Source organism: Geotrypetes seraphini, chromosome 8 (genome assembly GCF_902459505.1).
Source record: "Geotrypetes seraphini chromosome 8, aGeoSer1.1, whole genome shotgun sequence".
NCBI lineage: Eukaryota > Metazoa > Chordata > Amphibia > Gymnophiona > Dermophiidae > Geotrypetes > Geotrypetes seraphini.
In genome coordinates this window covers 84,183,823-84,206,635 of record NC_047091.1, presented here as the reverse complement: position 1 = coordinate 84,206,635, position 22,813 = coordinate 84,183,823, and the positions used below count along the sequence as shown (strand labels likewise).

The window sequence follows — 22,813 nt, the reverse complement described above, 5'->3', positions numbered from 1 at the left end:
TTTTTAATCCACGTAAGTATTTCACCCTCAATTCCATGGCTCGCAATTTTTCAAAGTAGTCGTTCATGCGGAACCTTGTCAAATGCCTTCTGAAAATCCAGATATACAATGTCGACCGGGTCACCCTTGCAATCTGCCTGTTTACTCCCCCAAAGAAGTGCAGCAAGTTCATCAAGCAAGATCTGCCTTTGCTGAAGCCATGCTGGCTGGTCCTCATCAGATCATGTCCATCAAGGTGATCAATGATGCGGTTCTTTATCAGCGCCTCTACCATCTTTCCCAGTACAAAGGTCAGACTCACCGGTCTGTAGTTTCCCAGATCTCTCCTCGAACCTTTCTTGAAGATTGGTGCAAAATTTGCCACTTTCCAGTCTTCGCGAATTCTTCCCGATTTCATCGACAGATTGGCTATTAGTTGAAGCAGTTCAGCTATAGCCCCTTTCAGTTCCTTGATTACCCTCAGATGGATGCCATCCGGTCCCAGGTATTTATCGTTTTTAAGCCTATCAATCTGCCTGCATACCTCTTCTAATCTGACCATCAAACCTGTCAGTTTCCCGTCTTCATTTCCTGCATATAGCCTGTCGGCTTCTGGTATGTTGTATATGTTCTCTTTGGTAAATACAGATGCAAAAAATGTGTTCAGTTTGTCGGCGATGGCTTTGTCCTCCTTTAGCATCTGCTGTCTGGATGAATAGTGCTGAGTGGGATATTCATATGTATCATCTAGATCAGGGGTGCCCACATTTTTTTGACTTGCGAGCTACTTTTAAAATGACTAAGTCAAAATGATCTACCAACAATAAAATTTAAAAAAACACAAAGCACACTGTACGCAGAGAAAATGTTAATTATAATTTATATTCGGGATTATTTTCAAATAGGTCAAGGCAGATGATTTTAAAATATGCAATGTCACCTCAGTAACAACTATACAAAAATAGACAAATATACCCCCTCCCCTTTTACTACACCGCGATAGCATTTTTTTTAGTTCAGGCGTGCTGCGCCCGGTGCTCATAGACTCCCTGTTCTAAAAACTGTTATTGCGGTTTAGTAAAAGGGGACCATAGTGCAAAATATAGACAGCAGATATAAATTCTCAAAACGGACACATTTTGATCACTAAATTGAAAATAAAATCATTTCTCCTATCTTTGTTGTCTGGTTATTTCATGAGTCTCTAGTTGCACTTCCTTCTGACTGTGCATCCAATATTTCTTCCCTTCTTTCTGCCTCCTGCATGCTTCCTCTCCTCCAGACCTCATTCTGTTCCCCAACCAACATCTCTGTCTGTCCCTCATGAGTCCAACTTTTTATTCCTTTCTCCCTGCCTGCCCCCTGCCACCTGACACACTCTATTCCCTCCCCAAACTTTTTCTCTCTCTCTCCCTGCCCCCTTCTTTCTTTTTTTCTCTCTTCCCTGCCCCCTTTCTTTCTGTTTGTCTGTCTGTCTTTCTTTCTCTCTCTGCCCCCCCAATGCCACCGCTGCCGATTTCTCCCTGCTTCCCCGGCGCTGCAAAAGCCAGGCCCATGCAGCCACTTCACAAGCGCTGAGCCCAAAAGCCTCCCCCCCCCACGTCAATTTTGACATCGGAGAGGAAGTTCTGGGCATGAGGCAATTATAGAAGCAGAGTTGGAAACTTCTGAGTGCAGAAGATGCCTTTTATATCTGGCATGGAAGTGAGGGGGTTCAGATATTTGAAAGGAAGGGGAGATTTTGATCCTCAGTAGGAGATTAAATTAATGGCATTGACAGTACAAGGAACTCCCTGTAGCAAAACACAGAATGCTGGGGCTTGAAAATAACAAGACTCCAGAAAAAATATTGAAACTTCTGAAAGTACAGAACTGGGATTGGGATGAACAAAGGTGAAGGAAAAGCACCGAGAATTGTGGATTTATGAAGGAGCATGCTCAGATGATTTGGGATTGAACACAGTATTAAATTGTTATAGATCAGAAGGTGCTGATAAGATTGAGGAAATGCAAAACAAAGTCATCCTGAAGAGGGTGCTCTCTGATGCTCTGCGGAAGACATGGAATTGATGGCAAACCCTGGCTCCTGTTCCTAGGATGTATTTTACTATAATTTACTGTAGCACCAGCAACTGGGACATAAGCAAACCTGAACTGAAAATCCACAGTAGATGGGTTCTGGAAGAGGTAGTATATTGAACACTAGGGGCTATCATGTTTATGAACAGGGACAGAATGAAATAGAAGATTGTAAAGCGAGAATATATTGGAAATCATTTACGAGGGCCTGTGTTTATGTTTACTGGTTAATCTGAGGAAATACTTTTTTACGGAAAGAGTGGTAGATGCGTGGAACAGAGTCTGTGTCTGAATTCAAGAGGGCCTGGGATAAGCACGTGGGATCTCTCGGAGAGAGAAAGAGATAATGGTTACTGTGGATGGGCAGACTAGATGAGCCATTTGGCCTTTATCTGCCATCATGTTTCTATGATTAACCATCCTTCCCAAATTACATCAGAGTTGTGTACAATAAAATATATACATTTCATAGGCACATTAAAATAAAGAAGAAATCACAAAATGATAATCAGATTATAAAAATAAATGAAATACAATTAATCACTGTAAATGAAAACAAAATAACAAAACAGAAGGCTTGATATTAAAGGATTTACGTTCTTTACTTTGAAAGTTGTGCTTCCAATTGACTTGTTTGAAAATTTTCCTGGGTTGATGGCTAAATTTATACCCAAAACTTAGCACTAAGGCATGGGTGTCAAACTCAATCACATAAGGGGACGAAATCTAAAACCCAGGCTAAGTCGCGGGCCAAATTTTTTATTAAGATACTTAGGGCTCCTTTTATTAAGGTGCGCTAGCATTTTTAGCATGCGCTGCATTGCCGCACGTGCTAGCCCCATGCTACGTGCCAAGAACTAACGCCAGCTCAATATTGGCGTTAGCATCTAGCGCACACAGCAATGCAGCGCGCACTAAGTGCACGCGAAAACCGCTAGCGCAGCTTAGTAAAAGGAGCCCTTAGTCTTAGTAGAAATATAGATCCTTCCTCACCCTGAGATACCAGCTTTTTCAAGGGTTCTCAAGGGCTGCTGCTTGAACCTGTAATATATACATAATGTTATCTCTTTACTTAAAAATACTTCTCCATACTCATACTATGTTTATCATACCTAAATATTACCTTGCATTCCAGCAATTCCAACTTTATTCATGTGAGTCATAAGAACATATGAAGTGCCATCTCCGGAACAGACCCTAGGTCCATCAAGTCTGGTGATCCGCACATGCGGAGGCCCCGCCAGGTGTACCCTGGCATAGTATTAGTCCCCATATCGCTCTAAGCTTCTCATAAGAGATGTGCATCGAGCTTACCCTTACCTATGTCACCTTAAGCCACTCATAAGGAGATGTACATCTAACTTACCCTTAAACCCTAGAACGGTGGATTCCGCAATTACCTCTTCTGGGAGAGCATTCCAGGTTTCCACCACTCGTTGCATGAAGCATAACTTCCTGATATTTGTCCTGAAACTGTCCCCCCTTAGCTTTAGTCCATGTCCTCTTGTCCTTGTCACATTGGACATTGTAAATAGTTTTTTATCCTGCTCTATTTGGTCAAATCCATTCAGTATTTTGAAAGTCTCGATCATATCCCCTCGCAGTCTCCTCTTCTCATAGGAGAACAATTTAACTGCACAGTACTCCCACAAAATTCATGGGGGTTCCGTTCCAGGAATCCCTGCGAATTTCCAAAAACTGCAAATATGGTTTTTAGGCAGGGGAGGCAGGAGAGGGCAGCTGGAGCGGTAGGAGAGGGCAGCCAGAGCACCAGCGAGTGAAGGAAATCACTCACTGTATGCTCTGACCGCCTCTTCCTGTACTAAATAAAGTCGGGCCTCCTGATTGGTAAGGCCAGACTTTAGTACAGGAAGAGGCGGTCGGAGCATACAGCGAATTATTTCCTTCACTCGCCAGCACTCCGGCTGCCCTCTCCTACCTCCCCTGCCCGGTCATTTGCGGTCAGAAAATACCACGAATGAACGGGACTGCAAACCGCCGACCGTGAATTCGAGGGGGAGCACTGTATATTTTAACTCCAGCTTATCCTACCTACTGTTGATACCGCTGTTAACTTTATTGTGAAACATTCTCTCACTGTACTTTTTAGACTTCAATCACACAGAACACTCTCTCCTATTAACAATCCCTAATAAGTGGTATACTTATCTATTTCTCCTCTCACTTCTTATATTTAGATTTTGTTTTAATTTAATCTTCTCCATTCTGAATCATGTTTTCAAACATTCAAAACATGGTGTCCTTCCAGTAGAGATGCTGGTGCCTGCATATTAGATTTTCTCTACCTCAAATGTTTGTGTTGAACACATTTATTCAATATTTTTTTTCACACTTATTTAACTTTTTTATTTGCTATTTTCTATATACACTTCTCCCTCCGATTTGCAGTGGATGCGGGCGGACCATAGGCACAAATACAGAAAAACCGCGAATAACTTTTTTAATGTTATTTGTGGTTTTTAGAAAAAAGCCTTCCATTTTTATTATTGGAACCGCAAATAACTTTTCTACAGCGATTTCTGGGCAGGCAAGGAAGCAGCGATTTCAGGGCAGGCAACCAGTGAATTCTGGGCAGGCATGCTGGGAAGAAGCCTTTCTCTCTATGGATGCTGGAAAGCAGTGTTTTTCTCAGTGCATGGAAGCAACGAATTTGTGGGAGAAAGCATGGTAGCAGCGATTTTCAGAGTGAATGGTAAGCGATACACTTTTATATCGGTACAGTAAAAGGAAAAAGAACTTTAATGATGATGTAACTTTTGGGGGTGGAGTCAGTTTCCAAAAAATCGCGAATAAACGAATCTGCAGATACAGAAACCACGGATACGGAGGGAGAAGTGTACCACCTATTCAACATACAACATTCCTCTTCCTATCTTAAAATTCATAAACCAGTTCCTTACTTCTCAAGCGCACTGCTCTCGTGCTCCACACTGTCACCACTTCGGCTGTGCTGGCTTTTAATCTCATGCATGAGCTGCTGGGACTGGGGCAGCGTGTTCAGATGCTTGGAGCGCCGCTGGGACTGAGGCTGCACGGTCAGGCACTTTGATGTGGCACAGTCACCGCGGTTCACATAAAATGGCCAGTCGGGCCGGATTCGGCCCGTGGGCCTTGTGTTTGACATGTGTGCACTAAGGGGTTGAAGTGGGCAGGAGAGCTTCCTGCCAGTGTTGTTCAAAGTACTTGCTTATGGTATTTTTCTTAATACTTAAGTGAAAGTGAAAGTAAAAGTACAGTGAAGAACACATTAATAAATATTACCTAAATGAAAGTAAAAAAAGTTATTGCCTAATATAGGCCCTCTTTTACTACCCTCTACTGCGACCTGGCTCCAATTCTGCTCTGATGTTGATAGAATTCCTATGAGGTCTGAGCAGCAACACAGCATATAGCGCTACAGGCCATAGTAGAAACCTCTACTGTGGCTTAGTAAAAGGGGAGGGGGTTAATAAGAACATAAGAACAGCCTTACTGCATCAGACCAATGGTACATCAAGCCCAGTAGCCCGTTCTCATGGTGGCCAATCCAGGTCACTAGTAGCTGGCCAAAACCCAAGGAGTAGCAATATTCCATGCTACCCATCCAGAGCAAGCAGAGGCTTCCCCCATATCTTAATAACAGACTATGGACTTTTCCTCTAGGAAATTGTCCAAACCTTTCTTAACACCAGCTATCCTCTCCGCTCTTACCACAACCTCTGGCAATGCGTTCTAGTAAAGATATCATAACCACAGTTAATGCAACTATCAACATTTTTATCCCAGCAACTTTATTGCTCTGTAATTCAGTCCACTTTGTATTTAATAAAACTAAGGGCTCCTTTTACAAAGGTGCACTAGTGGTTTTAACGCACGCTTAGCATGCACTAAAATGCCGCGCGCGCTAGCCGCTACAGCCTCCTTTTAAGCAGGCAGTAGTTTTTTGACTAGCGCACGCTAATCCTGTGTGTGCACTAAAAACACTAGCGCACCTTTGTAAAAGGAGCCCTAAATTTTGAAAATGACAGTCACTAATGAGAGTATGTGAATCATTAATCCCACACAGCTAAAAAGGTGGTATGGCAGTTAATTGTGATTATTGTGTAAAATTATAGTAGTGGTAACTGAAGTGTTTTAGTGTTAATGTGGTTGTTTTACATTCATAGTACCCCTCCTGAAGAAGCCAGTTGGCGAAACCTGGGTAGGGGGGTCGGCAATTGTATTGAATGCAGTCACTTGAATAAAAAGGAACCCGGAGCAGCTATATCGATTACCCACTCCATTCAAAGCTAAGTTGGTTTTGTTTTACCATCTTTGTGCAGTTATTTAGCTGTTGTATGGAGGGTGAGACTGTGAACAACGATGATGGTCTCTTTAACAGCTGCTCCGTGAATTTTTCACTGAGACCTCAGCTGTGGGTCTGAGTGTTCACTAAATAACTTCAGTTACTTGATTGATTGATATGATATTGTTTTGAATAACAAAGTGAGTTAGTAGAACATATTTAAGTATATCACTTTGGATAATTAAATTCCCTTGAGGTATAAGATTTATAAATTTTCAACAAATATACAATATAACAATAGCTGCATTAATAATATAAATTGCAAATGTATACATAACAACCCCGGAAGTTAACCACGTCAATGAGTACAATCACGTGTCTAAGATGTTCTAGTTTCTAGTAAATGATGATATATGATTGTGCTTTAATGCTATAATCTCTTCATATTTCCTATATGCACATAAATTATTCCACCATTCATGATAGACATACTGATTATTCTTCTAATGGAGGATCACAATATGCAGAGCCAGAGCTATCATAAAATCAAACAACCTGGAACTAGTGGATGTAATGTCAATCTTAGGATTAGACGATCGTAATATAACAATGTCATATGATAACGGAACAGATATAGAAAAGGTATTTAACAACTGCGCTAGCAGGAAAAGGATTGATCAGTCTGATTAAAATGTTTATTCAAATCAGGCCAGGCCGCAATATTATGAGGGGCCACTGAAAATTTTTCAGCCCAACCAACAAAGTTGGGACAGTCTCCTTTGAGGACTATACACTTAGGGGGAAATTCTGGATAGGACACCGGTCTTAGCAGCTGCCTAAGAAGCAGTTGAGAATTGCACCCTAGCATCCTATACAGAATCACGTCTGCCCTAACTGACAGATGCCCTGGACTGGAAATTAGCTAATGTCGTTCCTCTGCATAAAAAGGGTTGCAGGGCAGAGGCTGCGAATTATAGACCGGTGAGTCTCACATCAATAGTGTGCAAACTCATGGAAACACTAATTAAAAGCAAATTGGACACGATCTTGAATGAAGGGAATCTTCGGGATCCCAGTCAGCATGGATTCACCAAGGGTAGGTCCTGCCAATCCAATCTCATCAGCTTCTTTGACTGGATAACAAGAAAGTTGGACTTGGGAGAGTCTTTGGACGTCGTGTACTTGGACTTCAGGAAAGCTTTTGACAGTGTCCCACACCGCAGGCTGCTAAGCAAGATGGAATCGTTGGGGTAACATAGTAACATAGTAGATGACGGCAGATAAAGACCCGAATGGTCCATCCAGTCTGCCCAACCTGATTCAATTTAAAATTTTTTTTTTTTTTTTTTTTTCTTCTTAGCTATTTCTGGGCGAGAATCCAAAGCTTTACCCGGTACTGTGCTTGGGTTCCAACTGCCGAAATCTCTGTTAAGACTTACTCCAGCCCATCTACACCCTCCCAGCCATTGAAGCCCTCCCCTGCCCATCCTCCTCCAAACGGCCATACACAGACACAGACCGTACAAGTCTGCCCAGTAACTGGCCTAGTTCAATCTTTAATATTATTTTCTGATTCTAAATCTTCTGTGTTCATCCCACGCTTCTTTGAACTCAGTCACAGTTTTACTCTCCACCACCTCTCTCGGGAGCGCATTCCAGGCATCCACCACCCTCTCCGTAAAGTAGAATTTCCTAACATTGCCCCTGAATCTACCACCCCTCAACCTCAAATTATGTCCTCTGGTTTTACCATTTTCCTTTCTCTGGAAAAGATTTTGTTCTACGTTAATACCCTTTAAGTATTTGAACGTCTGAATCATATCTCCCCTGTCTCTCCTTTCCTCTAGGGTATACATATTCAGGGCTTCCAGTCTCTCCTCATATGTCTTCTGGTGCATGCCTCCTATCATTTTCGTCGCCCTCCTCTGGACCGCCTCAAGTCTTCTTACGTCTTTCGCCAGATACGGTCTCCAAAACTGAACACAATACTCCAAGTGGGGCCTCACCAATGACCTGTACAGGGGCATCAACACCGTCTTTCTTCTACTGACTACGCCTCTCTTTATACAGCCCAGAATCCTTCTGGCAGCAGCCACTGCCTTGTCACACTGTTTTTTCGCCTTTAGATCTTCGGACACTATCACCCCAAGGTCCCTCTCCCCGTCCGTGCATATCAGCTTCTCTCCTCCCAGCATATACGGTTCCTTCCTATTATTAATCCCCAAATGCATTACTCTGCATTTCTTTGCATTGAATTTTAGTTGCCAGGCATTAGACCATTCCTCTAACTTTTGCAGATCCTTTTTCATATTTTCCACTCCCTCTTCGGTGTCTACTCTGTTACAAATCTTGGTATCATCTGCAAAAAGGCACACTTTTCCTTCTAACCCTTCAGCAATGTCACTTACATACATATTGAACAGGATTGGCCCCAGCACCGAACCCTGAGGGACTCCACTAGTCACCTTTCCTTCCTTCGAGCGACTTCCATTAACCACCACCCTCTGGCGTCTGTCCGACAGCCAGTTTCTGACCCAGTTCACCACTTTGGGTCCTAACTTCAGCCCTTCAAGTTTGTTCAACAGCCTCCTATGAGGAACTGTATCAAAGGCTTTGCTGAAATCCAAATAAATTACATCTAGCATATGTCCTCGATCCAGCTCTCTGGTCACCCAATCAAAAAATTCAATCAGGTTCGTTTGGCACGATTTACCTTTTGTAAAGCCATGTTGCCTCGGATCCTGTAACCCATTAGATTCAAGGAAATACACTATCCTTTCTTTCAGCAACACTTCCATTATTTTTCCAACAACTGAAGTGAGGCTCACCGGCCTGTAGTTTCCTGCTTCATCCCTGTGACCACTTTTATGAATAGGGACCACATCCGCTCTCCTCCAATCCCCAGGAATCACTCCCGTCTCCAGAGATTTGTTGAACAAGTCTTTAATAGGACTCGCCAGAACCTCTCTGAGTTCCCTTAGTATCCTGGGATGGATCCCGTCTGGTCCCATCGCTTTGTCCACCTTCAGTTTTTCAAGTTGCTCATAAACACCCTCCTCCGTGAACGGCGCAGAATCTACTCCATTTTCTCGTGTAACTTTGCCGGACAATCTCGGTCCTTCTCCAGGATTTTCTTCTGTGAACACAGAACAGAAGTATTTGTTTAGCACATTTGCTTTCTCCTCATCACTCTCCACATATTTGTTCCCAGCATCTTTTAGCCTAGCAATTCCATTTTTTATCTTCCTCCTTTCACTAATATATCTGAAAAAATTTTTATCTCCCTTTTTTACATTTTTAGCCATTTGTTCTTCCGCCTGTGCCTTCGCCAAACGTATCTCTCTCTTGGCTTCTTTCAGTTTCACCCTGTAGTCCTTTCTGCTCTCCTCTTCTTGGGTTTTTTTATATTTCATGAACGCCAACTCTTTCGCCTTTATTTTCTCAGCCACTAGGTTGGAGAACCATATCGGCTTCCTTTTTCTTTTGTTTTTATTGATTTTCTTCACATAAAGGTCCGTAGCCATTTTTATCACTCCTTTCAGCTTAGACCACTGTCTTTCCACTTCTCTTATGTCCTCCCATCCTAACAGCTCTTTCTTCAGGTACTTTCCCATTGCATTAAAGTCCGTACGTTTGAAATCTAGGACTTTAAGTATCGTGCGGCCGCTCTCCACTTTAGCCGTTATATCAAACCAAACCGTTTGATGATCGCTACTACCCAGGTGAGCACCCACTCGAACATTAGAGATACTCTCTCCATTTGTGAGGACCAGATCCAATATCGCTTTTTCCCTTGTGGGTTCCGTCACCATTTGTCTGAGCAGAGCCTCTTGAAAGGCATCCACAATCTCCCTACTTCTTTCCGATTCCGCAGACGGAACATTCCAGTCCGCATCCGGCAGGTTGAAATCTCCCAACAGCAGAACCTCCTCTTTCCTTCCAAACTTTTGGATATCCACAATCAGATCCTTATCAATTTGCTGCGATTGAGTCTGAGGTCTGTAGACTACACCCACATAGATAGAAGTTCCATCTTCTCTTTTCAGAGCAATCCATATCGCTTCTTCCTCTCCCCAGGTCCCTTGCATTTCGGTCGCTTGGATATTGATCTTTACATAGAGAGCTACTCCTCCACCTTTATGACCATCTCTGTCCTTCCTAAAAAGATTATATCCCGGTATGTTTGCATCCCATCCATGTGACACTAACTGCATGGGTCAATGATTGGCTGAGTGGCAGACTTCAGAGGGTGGTGGTTAATGGTACCTTCTCTAAAACATTGGAGGTGACCAGTGGAGTGCCGCAGGGCTCGGTCCTGGGTCCACTCCTTTTCAACATATTCATAGGGGATCTGACTCAAGGGCTTCAAGGTAAAATAACACTATTCGCCGATGACGCCAAACTATGTAATATGGTAAGTGAATGCAGTTTACAGAATTATATGGCGCATGACCTGCTTACATTGGAAAGTTGGTCCTCAACCTGGCAGCTAGGCTTCAATGCTAAGAAATGTAAGGTCATGCACCTCGGAAGCGGAAATCCATGCAGGACGTACTTCTTGAACGGAGAAACTTTAACTAGGACTTCAGCAGAACGAGATTTAGGAGTAATCATCAGTGCAGACATGAAAACTGCCAATCAAGTGGAGAAGGCTTCATCTAAGGCAAGGCAGATATTGGGTTGTATCAATAGAAGTTTCGTCAGCCGAAAGCCTGAAGTCATAATGCCGTTGTACAGGGCCATGGTGAGACCTCATCTGGAGTACTGTGTGCAATTCTGGAGGCCACATTACAGTAAAGATGTGCGCAGAATTGAATCGGTTCAACGGACGGCCACCAGGATGATCTCGGGGCTCAAGGGTCTCTCATACGAAGAGAGACTGAACAAATTGCAGCTCTACACTCTTGAGGAACGTAGGAAGAGGGGAGACATGATCGAAACATTTAAGTACCTCACGGGACGTGTTGAAGTGGAAGATGATATTTTCTTTCTCAAGGGACCCTCGGCCACAAGAGGGCACCCGCTCAATCTCAGGGGCGGAAAATTTCATGGCGACACCAGAAAGTATTTCTTCACAGAGAGAGTGGTTGATCATTGGAACAAGCTTCCAGTGCAGGTGATCGAGGCAGACAGTGTGCCAGACTTTAAGAATAAATGGGATACCCATGTGGGATCCCTACGAGGGTCAAGATAAGGAAATTGGGTCATTAGGGCATAGACAGGGGGTGGGTAAGCAGAGTGGGCAGACTTGATGGGCTGTAGCCCTTTTCTGCCGTCATCTTCTATGTTTCATCATCTTCTATGTTCTATGTTTCTATGCCTAACCCCGCCTAACCACTCCTGTCACCCATGTCACAGATGTTGGTTAGAGAATCACACCCGATCCCTTGTCATCAATTGATAGCGGCAAGTGAATCACTGGCACCATCAGCTGATCACGGCAAGTGAATCCCATACCCGGCAAGTGAATCCCATACCGCAATCAGCTGAGTGACTGTGGCAGGAGACCCCCCCTGCAAAGTCTCTCAGCAGGAGAGATGACCACTCTCTCCTGCCAGAACTGCTAACGCCCCCCCCCCCTGAGAAATCCCCCAGCATGAGGGATGCCCACTCCCTCCTGCTTCCGAACCCCCTGAACCCTTCCCATAACGGTGCAGACACAAAAATTGGCCTTTACTATCGACCCCCAGGACAGACAGAGGAGACAGACTCAGAAATGATAGAGGAATCAAACAAGGATGTAAGTCAGGCAATGTAGATCATGGGAGACTTCAACTTCCCGGGGATAGACTGGAACCTGGGAACCTCAAACTGTGGCAAAGAGCCAAAGTTCCTGGAAATGATAGGGGACTGCTTCCTAGAACAAATGATGGGAGAGCTGACGAGAGGAAATGCCACCTTGGACTTGGTCCTAAATGGCATTACTGGTCAGGTAAAAGAAGTAGAAGTCACGGTCCCGCTTGGGACGAGCGATCACAACATGATCAACTTTAAACTTGACCTTGGGAAGGGGAAACGTCCCAAATCCTTCAACTTTAAAAAAGGAAGATATGAAAGCATGAGAGCCATGGTTAAAAACAGCTCAAGAAAAGGATGGATAAAACCAAAACGGTAGATCAGGCATGGTCCCTACTGAAAAATACTATCACGGAAGCACAAAATCTCTACATTCCACAGATAAACAAAGGATGGAAAATAAAGGCAAAGGAGAACCGGCATGGCTTACTAAAGAGGTGAAGGATGCCATAAGAGAAAAAAAGAACTCCTATAAAAAATGGAAATGTGCGAAAACAACTGAAGCTTGGAACAAACACAAAGATGATCAGAAGAAATGTCACAAGGCGGTGAGGGATGCCAAAAAGGACTATGAGGAGAAAATAGCGCAAGAGGCTGAAAATTTCAAGCCATTCTTTAGATATGTAAAAGGGAAAAAAAACGCAAAAGAGGGGTGGGACCGCTGGATGACCAGGGAAGAAAAGGGAAAAACAAAAAACAAACTGCAGACAACTATGTACGAGATGCAGGCAATGTTTATTATACCAAATATTTAAGCAGTTAAAAATACCACCTTATAACAAACCAAAGTTCCTGACACGGTCCGTGTTTCGGAAAACACTCCTTTCTCAGAGGTCCATGGTTGCTAAGGTATAAAATAAGCTGCATAAAAGGTATAAGACAACCGCCTATCTGTAATCCTTCTTCACTTAGAATGTGTGACACAAAAATAGTCAAGCTTGGAATGGCGTACATTTCTTGTGCCTGTCACAGCCCTTTGGAGACACTTAAGCTTGTCCAAGGATACTTCTGGGCGAAACCACACCCATGTGGAGCCTTGAGCAAGTTTAAGTGTCCTGATGCATCTCCTGTAACCACAACAAATACCTACAATGTAGGCGCCTACCTTGTTTGTTTGTTTTTAAAAAAAAAGAAAACATGTGTTCCGATTGGCTGGTTAGACAGCGGTAGGACGCCTATCACCGACTATAATCAGGACACCGTTTATAGAATCTGCCCCTTAGTCCAGTGATTTTCTACTTTTTTTCATTCCTCCATGGAGACTGCTCCAACTTTGTTGGGCTAAGAACTTTCCTGCAGCCACTCATACTTATGTTTTTGATTGGATCTGCAGATATTGATCAATGGAATCTCTTATCTAATCTAATCTGGGATTTATGAGTTGCATTATGCCTAAAGAGGTTCAAAGCGACTTACAGAACAATTTTGGCAAAGAATACTTTATCATCATCATTGTTATTATCATCTACATTAGAAGCAGTTGTGTCTAAATCATAACTTGCATCTTCCTCTACGTCTTTGTTATCATCTTCATGCTGGACAATTACAAAAAAGGCTTTCACAAAGTTGAAATCCTTGTCTGTTGTTCTAACAATTTTTCATCTGATGTCAAACTGTTTGAATATCTTTGAGAACTAACGCAATAATTTCAAATGTATGGGAACCCATCAGTCTTGGGGCTAGATGAGCAAACTTCCTCTCTAGTTACTATCAATCTGGTGGATACTAACCCCAATTTAAAAATTTCCAGTGGATGACCAGTAATCTGTTGTGGTAGAGATATATGTCTGTTCACCAAGAATTACTGTCAGCTTCAGCTTTCTCTCTGCTTCAAAGTGACTCAGCTCATCACTGTTCAGTTTGACTGGAGACCAATAACCAGTTCAACAAACAGTTAACGCCACTGTTCTCATAGGCAATATTTTATTATGTTACACCCATGTTTTTTTTAATTTCATTGGCTGCCGGTAGCATTTAGAATACTTAAATTGCTGATATTAACACACAGAGAATATTATTATCATTTACCTAGTGATTTATATTCTTTTGTGATTCCATGCACACCTATTAGAGTATTAAGATCTTTGCAAGATTTTAGATTGTTATCTCCATTTCTGGCATGAGGTTTACCCGCTCCAGAAGTTTTTACTGTTTAATTCTAACACTCCTGAAGAATTAAGAGCTGAAGTAAGCTTTAGAAAGTTTAATACACTGTTACAATCTTACTTTTTTAGACAGACATTTGGATTTCATCTGGCTGTAGAGGAGAGGGTGTACAAGGAAATCTGTAAAACATGATTTTATCTTTGCCTTGTTAGACATATGTTATGCAAATGATTGAGTATTGAAAGTGTGTTATATCTTTCTATTGGAGATTGTGGAGTTCCTTTTTCATCTTTGTTGATAATTTTTAATTGTAAACCATTGAGCACTTTAAAGATTTAGTGATATATCAAGTTTTAAGAAAATATAAAACACATTTACTGAACATCAAAATTTAAAATGAGATGATCCACTGTTGGCGTGATGAGATTTGCAATAGCAGAATCCTGTCCCTGGCTATACTGTTTCATTTGGTTTACTGAGGAATCATCATTTATATATCACTTCTGCAGTGCCCCCTATAGAACCCTCCTGACTCTACTTACCACACCTTGGAGGCCCTCCTTCAGGCCTACCATTACATTCCCTTGTTGTCACATTTTCTTGTAGCAATGTTCAAGACAGAAGTGATCCCTAGACACTCTGTCCTCAAAATGGCTACCACAACCTGTGATAAGCCTTTTACAGTGCCCTAAGCCCATGTTAGGACTAAGTACACCTTAGTAAAAAAAAAACCAAAAAGCCAAAGTTAGGAGCATAAATGCTTTGAATTAGACCCAATAAGTATTAATCTCTTTGTTTTCTTGGTGTTAATGAAGAAATTTGAACCTAATAGCACTGTGTCTCTCAAACTGTATGCTACGGCACAGGGCCGTGAAGAGGTTACGTGTGTGTCACAAGAGATTTCAGAATTTTATTTTAAAAATTTCCCTTCGTAAATATACACTAGAATAGATGACATGTACTTCACATAAGTAAGAGTCTGTCATTGTTATGAGCGTCCAGATGCTTAAGGATACAACAGCCCAGACAAGCATCATTGTTTGACGTGATTGGTCCTTGAAAACTAACGGCAATTAATTTTGTTTTTATTTTTTATGCAGTAGTTATCCTAACTTGAGCAACAAAGCAATCAAGGCTTTGTTACTGTTTGGATCTTCTTATCTTTGTGAACTTGGATTTTCAGCTCTGACAGAAATTAAATGGGATAAAAAGAGAATGACTGCAGATGGTGGATGATGAAATGCTTGTTTGCTTGTTGACTATCAAGCCACGTTTTGAGTTCATTTGCACTCAAAAACAAGCACACCCATTGCATTGATTAGCAAATCTATTCTATCTACTTTAGTTTTACCATTGTTACAATTACCCATACATACCTTAAAGAACTTTAAATAAATAACTCTCAGATTTACCTCCCCCCACCCTTTCTTTTTACAAAACTGTGCTAGCGTTTTTTAGCACCGGCAGCAGCAGTAACGGCTCTGATGCACATAGGAATTCTATGAGTGTTGGAGCTGTTACCACCATTACCAGCGATGAAAAAACGCTAGCGCGGTTTTGTAAAAGCGGGGAGGGGTAATTTTTTGTCGGTTTTGCTCCATTTAATGCGCTGGAGCTAAAAAAAAAGTATGAGAGACACTGTTCTAGCAAGAAGTGGGACTGTGTTGTGCAGTGGTCACAGCTACAGCTTTGGCATGCTGAGGTTGTGGGTTCAAATCCCATACTGCTCCTTGTGACTTCGGCAAGTCACATAATCCCCATTGCCACAGTCACATTAGATGAAGTGGGAGCCCTCCGGGGCAGTTAGGGAAAATGCTTGAGTACCTGAATAATTTGTAATCCACACAGAATTGTCGGATATGCAAAATATAAATTTTTTTTTTTTTTAACACAAAACAAAACAAAACAAAGAAGTGCACAAAACTCCGGCTTTTATTTATAAACTTTTAATCCCCTATAATACTTCAAGAGTGTTACGGTCAACTGATCAACATTTATTAGTTGTTCCATCGTTAAAAGTTATTGGTACACAACGTCATTCTATTTTTTCAGTTACGGCTCCTTTAGCCTGGAACGCCTTGCCAATTCATTTAAGAGAAGAAATAATTTTAGACAAATTTAAGAGCAAACTTAAGGGATTTCTTTTTAAAGATGCTTTTAGTGATTAATTGATCTTTTTTTTATATTAAATCTTTTCTACATTTTATATTAAATTTCTTCCCCTTTCCCTAATGTTTTTTAACCTTAATTGTTTCTTTTATATTGAATTGTATTTCTTCCCACAACTTTACCTTTTTGTGATCATGTATGTTCATTGTCCTGTTGTATACGTTTAGTCATGTTATGTATTTTTATGCTATTTTAATATGTTTAACATTAAGTTGTTCTAATTTAGTATGTTTACCCTAACTTTGTAATTTTAGCTGTAAATCGCTTAGAACCTGGAATAGGCGATTAATCAAATCTGATAATAAACTTGGAAACAAGAATATGCTTTTGTTTGAAAAAATGATACTGAAACAGCAAAAAAACTTAAGGGCAAATTCTATAAGAAGCGCCCAAAAGTTAGGTGCCTAATTAGGCACTGTTCAGCGTGATTCAAGTAAAATTGGGTGCTGTTTAGTGAATCGTGTTGAGCGGCACCTATTTGGGCACCTATTTTGGAGGTGCCCAGTAAATAGGACAGCTCTAGGCACAACTAAAGGTTAGGTGCCCATGCGAGCGCTTAAGCACACTTAAGAGCAGCGATTCAGTAACAAGGCGCCTAACACGAAGCCATGCCCATGCCTAACCTGCATAGCGCCTATTTTTTCAAAGGCTGCCTAAATTTTTAGTGGCGCCTTCTTACAGAATTGCGCTTTCTTGATAGGCGCCTATATTTAATCAGTGCTGATTAAAAACCTTAATTGAGCTTGTTCTCCAATTTAGCTAGGCGCCTATCTAGTTGGGCGCCTCCAACATAGGTACCTAACTTTAGGCGCTGGTTACATAATTTGGGCCTTAGTTGTTTCCATGTTGTGTTATTTCCAATATGAAAAAAAAAACCCTTGTTTGTTTCAGACTTTCATATTAGCCTGCACAGGAACCATTTAGTTCACACCAGTTTATTTTAGTGCATGCTAAAACAAAAAGAACCTGAAACAAAATGAACACAAAACATGAAAGTAGTTGCTGTCCTGTGGAAAGCATCTGAATAATGATAGCTTTTGCCAACTTTCAGGAGTTGTTTTCCTGCAGACCCTGAAGCAATGTGTAACCTGAATCTGAACATTCTTTCCATCTTCCCATTTGTTCATAAAGTTTTGCAAGATGTCAGGCTGGCACATCACCTTCAAGAGAACAAAGCGTTAGAATGCCTTCTCTGTGTATGTGTAAAAATGTGACACTGCAGGATGGCACAATCGCAATGCCCACCCCTCGCTTGGCTACTAATACCTTATAAAACATCACATGCTCTTAGATCTTCCTCTCAAAATCAACTTGTGATACACTCCTTTATTTATTTATTTGGATTTATTAACCACTTTTATGAAGAGATTCTCCCAGGCCAGCATACGCAAGGTACAGTTTAACACAGTGGTCTCAAACTCGTGGCCCAGGGGCCACAAGCGGCCCGCCAGGTACTATTTTGAGGCCCTCGGTATGTTTATCATAATCACAAAAGTAAAATAAAGCAGTTTCTTGATCATATGTTTCTTTAGCTATAAATTACAATATTATTATTAAGACTTAGCCAAAAGGAAAGATTTATAAACTATAAAGAGTTTTACCTCATACAAAATTGTCATTTCTTTAATAAGACATTAATTATTTTTTCTAAGGCCCTCCAATTACCTACAAAACCAAAATGTGGCCCTGCAAAGGGTTTGAGTTTGAGACCACTGGTTTAACATAAAGCTTACAATTTTGTTAACAGTATAACAATAGTAAAATGACCAAATATAAATACAATAAAATGAGGTAAACTCGAAATCAGGAAACTGAAGCTTAATAGGACCACCATGAAACAGTACCAAAAATATACAAATTTAACAGCACTTGTTTGATTTGAGAAAGAAAATACTTTTTTTTAATTTTTTGAGGACATTTTGTATCTTGCCTATTAGCATTCAAACTTAGGAAAACGTAACCATGGGGTAGAGAATGACACGGGGACAAATTTGTTCCCATCCCCGCAGGAACTCATTTTCTTGACCCATCCCAGCGAGTTCTTTTCCTATCTTTGCCCCATTCCTGCAAGCTCTGTCCTCATCTGCACAAGTCTCTAAAATCATAACTGTTTGAGGCTTGTGCAGTTAAGGCAGAGCTTTCAGGAATGGGGGCAGGGACAGGGACAGTGACAAAACTCTCAGGGACGGGGAAATTGAGTTCCTGCGGGGATGTGGAAAAATTTGTCCCACGCTGCTCTGTGATTGGCTGCAGTCAGTTACTGACTGCAGCCAATCACAGAGCGGCACGGGACCAGGCAGGAAGTGCAAAGTTTGCGCTCCTGCATTGTGCATTGTTCTGCAGAGAAAGGCAGCCATCCAGCTCCTGACTGCACTGGACCACCGCTACTTAACAAAAGGTACTGTGGAGGGGGGAGGGGGGCTTCGGGCTGCAGGCTGCTTCTTAGGGCTGCGGGCGGCTTCGGGCTGTAGGCTGCTTCTTCAGGCTGTTTCAGGCTTTGGGCTGCAGGCTGTTTCGGGCTTTGGACTGCTTTGGGCTGCAGACTTCCCAGCACCAGACCACCAGACACACCTATGTGTAGAGGAGGAAAAACCAAGAAGAAGAAAATTCTGAATCAAATTTTTTTTATTGGGTTTTCCTCCTCTACAGGTGGGTGTGTCTTATGGTCCAAAAAATGCGGTATTTTTCTTTCTTGGAATTTATTAACTGCCTTTATGAAGAGATTCACCCATGGGAGTGTACAGCAGGTATAATTCAACATTAAATTTACAACTTTGTTAACAGCATAACAGTAGTAGAAAGACCAAAATATAAACATAAATACAATGAATGAGGTAAAGTCAAAATCAGTAAAGTGAAACTATGTGGGGAAAGGAAGCTGGGGTCACTGAAGACAGTGTGTGTTTACTTCACTAATACTACCTGTGGCCCAAAGAATAAAAGAGTGATCACTGCTGGGTACAAGAAGAGTAAGAAAGTACTCGATCCCACCAGGGGGGGGGGGGGTCACAGGAGGAGGTATCAAAGAGATGCTGGACCATTGGGATGAGGAGGAAAGGGAAAGAAAGATAAATAGAATGGAAAAAGAAGGGGAGGACAGAGATGCCAAACCATGGGAGGGAGGGAGGGAGGAAAGAAGGAAAGGAGAGAGATGCTAGACCAGGGAATGGAAGGGAAGGAGGGGAGAAAGATATACCAGGCTGCATAAAGGAAAGGAGAGAGATATCAGACCATGGGAAGGGGGGAAGAGAAGGAGAGAGATGTCGGACCAATGGACAGGGGAAGGAAGGAAAGAGAGATGTCAGACCAGGGAATGAAAAAAGAGAGAGTGCAGATTAAGGTAGGGAGAGAGGGAAAGGAAGGACAGAGAGATGTCAGACCATGTAAGGGGGATGAGGGAATGGAAGGAATGGAGGAGAGAGAGCTGCCAGACTGTGGGTAGGAGAAGAGAGATATACCAGACTATGGGAAAGGGGAAAGGGATGTTGGATCACTGGAAGGGGGAAGGGTAGAGAAGGAGAGAGATGCCAGGCCATGGTAGGGGGAGGAAGGAGGGGATGGAGATACCAGACACTGGGAAGGAGAGAAGAAAGATGCCAGACTATAGAAGGTGGAAAGGGGAAGACAGAGATGTCAGGTCACAGGAGGGGAAGAGGGAGGATATGGTACACAGGGATGGAAGAGAAAGGGGAGATAGGGAGGAGATGGGAGGGGTGGGGAAGGGAAGAGAGATGGAAGAAATGCTGTTAATAGATTGATGGGAATAGGAGAGAAGAAAGAGGAAGGAGATGGCACACATGGATGAAGGGCGGGGAAGGATCAACCACCTGCAGTGGAAACACAGAATATTACTCTTAAAGATTTGTGGTTAGGTATATCTAGAGTTGAAGAGATTCTCAGAGAAACAGTGAAACAAACACTGGACTTTTCAATGTCTGTGTCTCAAAAATTTGAAAATGTGGATTCCAATTTGAATTGTTTGGATAAAAGATTAAGTGTGGTTGAAACTCAAAGTAATACACTTCAAGCTGTCTCAGTATCTGCTGTTAAGGATTCTACGGTGTTACATTCTAAAATGGAAACGATGGAAAATGTTTACATAGCGAGAAATCTCCGCTTGGTTAATTTCCCAGTAACTCATTTATTGTCTCCTGAAATTTTGTTAAGGAAATATTTTAAAGAAACTTGGTTTTTTTCTGTTGCACAGAGCGTTATGGACCCCTGATAGGTTGCAAAAATTAGATAGTTCTTTGTCTAATAGATGTTGGCATTGTCATCTGGAAGCAGGAACTTTAGATCATTTACTGTTTCATTGTCCATTTATTATGAATTTTTGGAAATCAATTTGGGACCAAATTAATAATTTATTAGATAACCCAGTGGCATTATCCTATGATACTGTGATATTTGGTATGGAAAATGAGGAAAAAAAGTCAGATTTCTGCGAATAATAATAAATTACTACTAATAATGACTGGTGTTGCCATTCAGCAAATCACATTTAATTGGAAGGATTGGAGGAGATTAAATTACACCTTCTGGTGGAACTCTTTATGCCATATCTATAAAATGGAAAGGTTTATTGCATTACAGCGGGGTTATTTTAAGAAGTTAACGAAATATTAACGAAATATTGTAAAGATTAATAAAAAATAAAAAAAATTGTTTCCCTTATATTTTATTAATTTAAGGAGCAGGGAGGGGGGATTTTATTGTTATATGTTTTATATGATAATGGAATATATGGGAAGGAGGGTTGGGATAGGGGAGGGGATAAAAATTTATGAAATGTGTTAATGATTGTTTATAAGTGATGTATTTATTGTTTATGTGAATGAATATATTTTAATACTTAATGTAATCTTGAAAATGAATAAAGAATTTAAAAAAATACTGGGGTTGCCCAATGCAGAAAATTTCCCAATAAATAATTGTTATTATGTTTTGCAAAGGAAAATACAATCCGCCCAGGAGGTGGACCACCTGGTAACTAATGAAATAAATTTGACAGAGTTTCTGGAAGATAGTCAGGATGTGATCCAGAGTAGGTCCACTCTGGTAATAACATGCATGAGTGAGATAGATAAAATGTTAATGAAAACTTACTTCAAAAATAGATTGACAAAATTTTGTGGAGATTTGGTTAGAATTTCCCCTGATGTCTCAAGAGCTACGCAACTAAGAAGGAAAGAATTTTTGAAATTAAAAACAAGAGCTGTAGCTCTTGAGGCATCATTTTATCTAAAATTTCCATGTAAATGTATTGCAAAATTACAAGACATTGAATATGTATTTTGGGATCCCGTTCTATTGCAACAATTCTTATTAGCTAGAGAACAGAAATGAGTCTTTTTCTTTAAGGTGTTTCACAACTGAGAAAGTGGAGGATGTTAGAGTCCCAAATAGTAGGGAAGGGTTTAAGATTTACAAGGATGAATCAAGAACCAATTCTTAGTTTTCTTCTTAATTTTTTTGTAATTAGAAATGATAGCATGTCTTCCCATTGTTGTGGGCTTGGAAAGGAATTTTGTTTGTATGTATAAATATTGTTAATTATATGTAAGAAACCTTTTTTTCCTGGTATCATCTGATATTGTAATTATTAAATTTGTATAAATAAAAAAAAGCCCAGATTGTAACATGTTTTAGTAAAAGGGCAGTAGCATGAGAAATGCAGCAGCATGAGAAAGCAGCATGCTATATTTAATTTTTTATCCCCAAGCCTATTATTATTATTTTCTTGTGCCACCTACAGCCTGTGGGCGAGTTTGGGAGGGAAGGGGTTAAGAATCACTTTCTGGGAGAGTTGGGGGAATTATCCAATGAACGTGTCCTTACCACAGGGCAGGGTTTCATATTTCCTCTGACTCTGGGTTTCTTTCTGTATATTGTGTGGTTTGCGATTGGGGCAGTGCAGTGCTGGTACATGGTAAGCACCCCTTCTCTTTTTAAAAAAAAAGTTTCATTCGGGGGAAGTTGTAGATCCATTTTTAGAGACTGGAGGAAGTTCCACGTGGAGCTCGGGACTCTCTCAGTGAGGTAGTGTTAGAAAGCAGAGAACAGGAAACCCGCTCAAGATCCTCTGAACCCGAAACATGACTTACGACTCCTGTGCCATTTCCAGCACAGTGTATAGCTGAGGCTAAAATACGTTTTGCTCTCCTGTGCTTCCGGGACAGGGTTTTCGAGATGTTGGTAGCTCGTGCATAATTCTGATTTGAGCATATTTGAGTTGAAAAAAATCATGATAATAGCATGGGCTCACACTCGTCCGTGCATTTCATTTCATTTTCAGCTAGAAGCCCAAACGAGCACCGCTTCCATCCTCGCAGCGCCTTTTGATCATTGGGTGCTGTTTGCATCTCGCTGGGTCCTCTTAGTTAGAGATACACGGTATTC

General features: G+C 41.3%; 1 protein-coding gene across 10 annotated transcripts in view; it reads left to right on the top strand.

Annotated features, from left to right (window-relative positions):
• The window catches only part of LOC117365296 (excitatory amino acid transporter 1-like), a 207,744-nt gene that overhangs the window by 50,912 nt on the left and 134,019 nt on the right, over nt 1–22,813 (top strand). For 6 of the 10 annotated variants that reach the window (XR_004540398.1, XR_004540397.1, XM_033955559.1 and 3 more), the window contains exon 1: nt 22,291–22,343. The exons of 1 other annotated variant lie outside the window; for it this stretch is intronic. The gene's annotated coding sequence lies outside the window, so the exon portion shown is untranslated. Of the gene's footprint in view, nt 1–22,290; nt 22,344–22,403; nt 22,454–22,813 lie in introns of those variants that run through there. 3 more of the 10 variants (XM_033955553.1, XM_033955554.1, XM_033955555.1) reach the window with 3 other exon arrangements.